Here is an 8114-nt window from a genome sequence, read left to right as displayed (position 1 = left end):
TCTCAACTGTAACTCTATGGCTAGTGTCTGAGATTAAAATATTCCAGCAGCTGTCTTGGGACTGTTCTTAGCAGAGAACTCATTGAGATGCTGGCTAGTTTTGTTTAAGGGTGGAAGAACCCCTTGCTTACATGGATATCTAGCATCTCTTAAGTAGAACTTACCATTACAGATGTTGATCCCATCAGGCCGAGAAATGTTGTCAGCAAGAATGTTAGCATCATAGGTCGATTCTTCCCAACTAGCTAACTCATATGCGAACTTGAGATCGAAATCAATGGTAGCAAGAACATTTGGCTTTTGTCCTCCATTCTATCCCGATATGATGTGGTGTGCAATCTCGGCATTGTGGAATTCACATGAGCACCATCTATTGCGCCACTGCAATATCATCATGATATAAAAAACTGTTGTCGCTCACAACAATAGAAGCATGCCATGGCATAAAGTAACAATTAGTACTGCTCACCTTCAAGTACGGATACCATCTACAGATCGTGTGTTTATTTGAAGGAGTTGGACCAGTAGGTGCCTTGATCTTCTCTTCTCTATGCTCTCCTGTCGCATAAGACACATGCTTGAAACTAGATGATACTCCATGCGTGGCTACGATAATCTTGTTAAAAGAAATTTGTTATTAGGTGCTACATAAACAACTAAAACTAATGAAAATAAGATGCAAGAGTATTTCTTGATATACACTTTTAAAATGTAAAAAAATATGAAGCATTTAACAAAAGCATGTATAAAATAAAAGAATTAGAGTGCAATTAAAGCGATGTTATTTACATTAAAAATGTAAATGATCAACTATATAGGTATGCTCCAAGTGGCCAACACATAGATTGTGTCCATGACAGCACGAACTTAATGCAAAAAAATTTAATGTGGCATGGGAGCGTTGCATGTATATAGAAAAATATAATAATAATTTACATGCATGGCTTGTTGATATGACAGGGTTGTATAGCTAGGAAAACTACAGAGCGGCGATTCGATGCCCAAGCACATGTGCACCCGTGCTGAAGAAGAAAATAAAAACAAATACTATAAAAATTCAAAAAATTCAGATCATTTGATGTGTGAGATTCACTCCAAATTTCATACCATTTGGATATTTGAGTAGCTCTCGGCAAAGAAGACAAATCCAAAGAATACTATAAAAGTTTATTGTTTATCTATAGTTCTCGCCCAACTTGTCTTTTTTGCCGAGAGCTACTCATATGTCCAAATGATCTGAAATTTGGAGCGCACCTCACACACCAAATTATCTATCATGCATTTTTTGTAATTTATTCGCTTGTCTTGATTTTTGTTATGAATTGCTTCTTGATAGGGTGCAGATGAGTCTGGGCTCAGAAATGGATATTCGTTATTGGGTTGTAGCTATTAAGCAATAGAGAAAAAGAGTATTAGTTTATAAAAGGATAAGGATATACAATGTAGGTATGCTCCAAGCATCCAACACGCATACAATGTCCATGAGAGCACAAAATTTAATACGGAAATTTAACCAATGACTTACATACATGAATTGATGATGTGCAGTTGATAGAACATTTACCCATAAATTATTTTGAGCCTTTTTGCATCACAAATTAAACACAAGACCACAAAATTTACTTGTAAAGTATTCATTCCTGCAAAAATATTCTCATTATGACATTTTTACAACACTTCTTCATATTTTGCAGAACTGATGCGTTTAGGCACCCGAACTTCGTCGAAAGTGCTTTCAACACTGAAGGAGGGATCAACTTGGAGAAGAGTTTAGTTCTGGAGGGGGCAAACCAAAAAGAACCAGAGGAGGCGTTTGGTGGCGCGCGTGAGAGGAGCTGGGGTCTGGCGCGACCCACCAGACGGGGTGTCTGATCCCACGCGTAACACCAGGAGGAAAGAGGAGAAAAGGGGATTGGAGAAAAAGAGCAAGGCCGACTCCTCTCTCTCGCCATCCTCGCTGCTCACCCACCAGATCTAAGGAGGGAACCAGGAGAAGAACTAGATCGAGGGGAGAGTCCAGATCGAAGGAGAGAGAGGTGAGAAGAGGGTGTCAGGAGGCTGGCGGCGGCGCCCGATCCACCACGAGGCTGCCCCTTGCTAACGGCGCACTCCACCTCGCCGCCGCCCCTTACCGGCGATCCACTGTTCCTCTACAACGACAACGATGACCTGCTGCACTTCCTTGTCACCAACCTCAAGAAACGGAGCTGCTGATCCTCTCCAACGACCTCTCGCTGCTCCTCTCCAACTCTCTGCGGTTCATCAACAAGATGACGACCGCGTAGCTGCTGTTCTTCATCCTCCGCTACTCTTCTTCAAGCTCTACGCAGGAGATCTCCAAGCTTCTCCTACTAAAGATCGTCCCCAACATGACCCTATTGTTCCTCTTCTTCGCCTACAACATCTACAGCTTAGAAGATCATCAAGACCCATAGGCTCTGAATCTCTCTTTTCTCTTGTTTCTGTTAACTGAATATATGTATTGCTGGGTCTGAAACTTGCCCTGTCACCTGTGCATCTTCACTAAACCCCCATGAATCCTTGCTGGGTTTCTGTGAATTGTTGCATGGAATGAGTTAGTTGGTGAAAATTACAGTGAGAACACTCAGTAAGTTACCTAGTGATCTTGATTTCCTATGTGAGTAGTTATGAGCAATTGAATCATCTTTCCTTTGCTAGTACTTGTTTGTGTGTTTGATTAATCAGAATTTTACCAAAAAGATAGTCCTATCTCTGAACCCTTAACCTTTGTTGTCAATTATTTTGTTTCACTTTGATCTAGTGACTACTTGTTACCACGACTGTTTGATTAGTCTGATAAGTTGTTTCTAGCTCTATTAAAACCAAACATTCTCTTCTCCTGATTGTTTCGAATGCGTGTTCCGGAGTTCTAGATCCGTGTGGAGAACCGACATTCTAATATCACTATATCTACATTTGATCATTTTGGCGCCTTTGCGAGGGATCTAAATTTCATTAGCACGTTAGTAGAAGCAGATCAGGATTTATTTTAGGTCGATTCCATAGTATTGCCGGCAACTAACCATTTCCTAACATTGGTTGCAATTTCAAGAAAAACTAGCATGTGTCAATTTCAGGAACTTTACAAGAAATTGTCTTATGTTACAATCTGAAGAAAGTTCACTAGAGCCATTCGATCCAAAAATTGAAATGGATTTCTTGAAAAGAAGAAGAGAGAATCAAACACGGTTTCAAGTTGCTGAAACTCTGCAAGAACAAGAAGAAGAAAAGATGCCTGATCTAGTAGCTTTGCTCAGGGACTTGTGGATCCCAAGATCCACATGAGCATATTAGGACTTTCTTGGAGTATTGTAGCACCCTCAAGCGAAATGGAGTTTCAGCAAGTGCTATCAGATTGTCACTGTTTCCATTTTCCTTGAGAGATGGAGCAAGAGTATGGCTTCACTCATTTCCCGAACATCTGAAGAATACTTGGGAAACCTTATATCGCAGACATTCCTCGAGAGGTATTTTGCACCAACAAAAGTTGTTGAATACAGGGACAAGTCAACAAGGTTTACTCAATATGATGGAGAAAGTTTGTATGATGCATGGAAAAGATTCAACTCTTTAATCAAAATGTGTCCCCATCATGGGTTAGAAAGGTGGCTGGTGTTACAAACCATTTACAAAGGACTGACTACTCAGACCAGAGCCTTTGTTGATTCTGCTGCCGGAGGAGGAATCATGAACAAAATTGTTGATGCAGCATTTGCATTGATTGAAAGTATGGCTTCTCACCATTTCCAGTGGTCGAGTGAAAGAGCAATAGCACCATCGCATCCTGGTGTGTATAATGTGACTGCAAATGATAACATGGCGGCATAGATTGAAATCTTGAACAAGAAGATGGATAGTATCATGTCAAATTGCATCAGTACATCTGTAGCTTCAGTAAGTGTGCCTCAAATGTGTGATGTATGTGGCCAAGCAAGTCATCCTTCAGGGGAATGTACCTTTTATTCAGCAATTGGATCATCGGTTTCAGAAGTGAGTTATGCCCAAAGTCAAGGTCCATTCTCAAACAGCTACAATTCTTCTTGGAGGAGCCATCTGAACTTTTCGTACAAGAACAATCAGTCATATGCAAGTGGATCAACAATACAAGGAAATCGACCACCAAATCATCCAGGTCAATTTCAAGTGCTGAGGCAGAATGAACAAAAAAATGTCCAGTCAAATGGAATGGAGGAAATCATGAAGATGCAGTTGGGATTGATTATCAAGATGGCAAATGAAGTTAATGGCTTAAAAGACTCTGTTAAGGTGCTTGAGCAAGATAGATAGTATGGTGGGAGAAAATGAAGCAAGACTGCCTGCTCAACCAATTCTAAACCTAAAAGCCCATTGTGGGGCAATATCTTCAGTTGATGCAATCACTAAAAGGAGTGGAGTTATGACAGGGCCATTACTCCCTACTTCGAAGACATATGTGCCACTTGCTATGAGGCCAAGCTCATCTGGAACTTTTTTCAGCGTCATCCGAGAATCTAAAGGAGAAATAAGTTGATAACCAAATTGAAACTGGAGTTGAATTTCCTGGTTTTCAAACAAGAGCTGAGCCTTTGCTCGAGGAAGCAATAACAACCAGCAGTATTCCTTTTCCTAAGAGGTTCAACAAACCCAAAGATGTCAAGCAATTTGCCAAATTCGTTGAAACTATGAAAGGAGTTCAGATTACTATTCCTATTCTAGAAGCTATCTTGCATGTTCCAATGTATGCAAAATATTTCAAGGAATTATTAACAAAGAAAAGAAGCATGTCTGAACCAGAAGTAGTGACTCTATCAAAAGAATGTAGTGCAATAATTCAGAATTCCATGCCTGAAAAATTGGATGATCCGGAAAGCTTTTGTGTACCATGTCTGATTGGAAACGGAACTTACAATGCTCTATGTGACTTGGGCTCAAGTGTTAGTGTGCTACCACATTCAGTTAGCCGACAGAACATATAGGAACCGGTTGGAATTCTTGAGGATGTTCCAATAAAAGTTTGGATGTTCCAATAAAAGTTTGGAATTCTATAGGAACCGGTTCGTCTGCATACGCAAGATTGTTGAGATCCACTGTTGTCATTCCGTACTGCGGGTCTTCCGTTACCCCGCCTCGTGTCATATTGACCCATTTGCACCGAAACAAAGGGACCTTCAAACCACGTCGATAGTCAAGTTCCCATATGTCCTGTATATAACCATAATATGTTTCCTTTCCCGTCTTGGTTTCTGCATCAAAGTGGACACCACTGTTTTGGTTGGTGCTCTTCTTATCTTGGGCGATCGTGTAAAATGTATTACAATTTATCTCGTACCCTTTGAAAGTCATTATATTCGAAGATGGTAACTGGGACAGCAAGTACAGGTCATCTTCAATATAGGTGTCATGCATGGTACGTGCTTGCAACCAGCTGGCGAAACTCCTGGTTTGTTCACGTGTAATCCAGTCATCAGACCACTCCGGGTGTTTGGAGCGTAGCAAATTCTTGTGTTCATCCATATACGGAGCCACCAAGGCGGAATTCTGTAGAACTGTGTAGTGTGCTTCAGTGAGAGAATGTCCGTCCATACATATTATTTGTTCCCCTCCTAGCGTGCCTTTTCCATCCAGTCCGCCCTTATGTCGCGATTCAGGAACACCAATCGGTTTAAGGTCAGGAATAAAGTCAATACAAAACTCAATGACCTTCTCATTTTGACGGCCCTTGGAGATGCTTCCTTCTGGCCTAGCACGGTTATGAACATATTTCTTTAAGACTCCCATGAACCTCTTAAAGGGGAACATATTGTGTAGAAATACAGGACCCAAAACATTAATATCTTCGCATAGGTGAACTAGGACGTGCGTCATGATGTTGAAGAAGGATGGTGGGAACACCAACTCGAAACTGACAAGACATTGCACCAAATCATTCTGTAACCTTGGTATGATTTCTGGATCGATTACCTTCTGAGAGATTGCATTGAGAAATGCACATAGCTTCATAATGGCTAATCGAACGTTTTCCGGTAGAAGCCCCTTCAATGCAACCGGAAGCAGTTGCGTCATAATCACGTGGCAGTCATGAGACTTTAGGTTCTGGAACTTTTTCTCTGCCATGTTTATTATTCCCTTTATATTCGACGAGAAGCCAGACGGTACCTTAATACTGAGCAGGCATTCAAAGAAGATTTCCTTCTCTTCTTTGGTAAGAGCGTAGCTTGCATGACCCTGATGTATGCCGTCTTTTCCGTGCATACGTTGCTGGTCCTCCCGTGCCTCAGGTGTATCTTTTGTCTTCCCATACATGCCGAAGAAGCCAAGCAGGGTCACACAAAGATTCTTCGTCACGTGCATCACGTCGATTGCGGAGCGGACCTCGAGGTCTTTCCAATAGGGCAGGTCCCAAAATATAGATTTCTTCTTCCACATGGGTGCGCGTCCGTCAGCGTCATTCGGAACAGGTTGTCCACCAGGACCCTTTCCAAAGACCACCTTCAAATCCTTGACCATATCATGTACATCAGCACCAGTACGGTGGCGAGGCTTCGTCCGATGATCCGCCTCACCTTTGAAATGATTGCCTTTCTTTCTTACGGGATGCCTGCTTGGAAGAAATCGACGATGTCCCAGGTACACATTCTTATTAGCCAAATATATACTGTCGGTATCGTCCAAACAGTGCATGCATGCGCGGTATCCCTTGTTTGTCTGTCCTGAAAGGTTACTGAGAGCAGGCCAATCATTGATGGTCACGAACAGCAACGCCTTTAGGTCAAATTCTTCCCCCATGTGCTCATCCCACGCACGTACACCTGTTCCATTCCACAGCTGTAAGAGTTCTTCAACTAATGGACTTAGGTACACATCAATGTCGTTGCCGGGTTGCTTAGGGCCTTGGATGAGCACAGGCATCATAATGAACTTCCGCTTCATGCACAACCAAGGAGGAAGGTTATACAAACATAGAGTCACAGGCCAGGTGCTATGGTTGCTGCTCTGCTCCCCAAAAGGATTAATGCCATCTGCGCTTAGACCAAACCATACGCTCCTTGCGTCATCTGCAAACTCCTTCCTGTACTTTTTTTCGATTTTTCTCCACTGCGACCCGTCAGCGGGTACTCTCAACTTTCCGTCTTTCTTACGGTCTTCTCTGTGCCATTGCATCGCCTTGGCATGCTCTTTGTTTTGGAACAAACGTTTCAACTGTGGTATTACAGGAGCATACCACATCACCTTGGCAGGAATCTTCTTCCTGGGGCGCCGGCCCTCGACATCACCAGGGTCATCGCGGCTGATCTTATAGCGCAATGCACCACATACCGGGCAAGCATTCAAATCCTCGTACTCACCGCGGTAGAGGATGCAATCATTAGGGCATGCATGTATCTTCTGCACCTCTAACCCTAGAGGGCAGACAACCTTTTTTGCTTCGTACGTACTCTCGGGCAATTCGTTGTCCTTTGGAAGCATATCCTTTATCATTACCAGCAACTTTCCAAATCCCTTGTCAGATACACCATTCTCTGCCTTCCATTGCAGCAATTCCAGTGTGGTGCCCATCTTTTTCTTGTTACCTACGCAATTCGGGTACAACAATTTTTTGTGATCCTCTAACATGCGCTGCAACTTCTTCTTCTCCAAATCACTTGCGCAGTTTCTCTTTGCATCGGCAATGGCCCGACCTAGATCATCAACGGGCTCATCTGATGCCTCTTCTTCAGCTTCTTCCCGCATTGCCGGCTCAGCTTCTTCCCGCATTACCGGCTCAGCTTCTTCCCCCATTGTTGTATCATCGTATTCAGGGAACCCATGGCCAGGCTAGCTGTCGTCGTCCTCTTCTTCTTCATTGTCTTCCATCATAACCCCTCTTTCTCCGTGCTTGGTCCAAACATTATAATGGGGCATGAAACCGGACTTAAACAGGTGGACGTGAATGGTTCTTGACGTAGAGTAATTGTGACCATTCTTACAGCGAGCACATGGACAAGGCATAAAACCATCCGCCCGCTTGTTTGCCTCAGCCGCAAGCAGAAAAGTATGCACGCCCTCAACGAACTGGGGAGAGCATCGGTCATCGTACATCCATTGCCGGCTCATCTTCATTACACAACACCGAA

General features: G+C 42.9%; 1 non-coding gene across 1 annotated transcript; it reads right to left on the bottom strand.

The window, feature by feature from the left end:
* Nucleotides 1-3514: 3514 nt before the first annotated feature.
* On the bottom strand, nucleotides 3515-3620 carry LOC147988423 (small nucleolar RNA R71). Its single transcript, XR_015614449.1, has one exon. It is a non-coding gene; the product is annotated as a small nucleolar RNA R71 (small nucleolar RNA).
* Between the last annotated feature and the right edge of the window lie 4494 nt (nucleotides 3621-8114).

This window comes from Triticum urartu, chromosome 1A, assembly GCF_056163025.1.
Source record: "Triticum urartu cultivar PI428250 chromosome 1A, HENAU_Tu73, whole genome shotgun sequence".
NCBI lineage: Eukaryota > Viridiplantae > Streptophyta > Magnoliopsida > Poales > Poaceae > Triticum > Triticum urartu.
The sequence above is the reverse complement of the archived record's forward strand: the minus strand, read 5'-3'. Positions and strand labels throughout refer to the sequence as shown.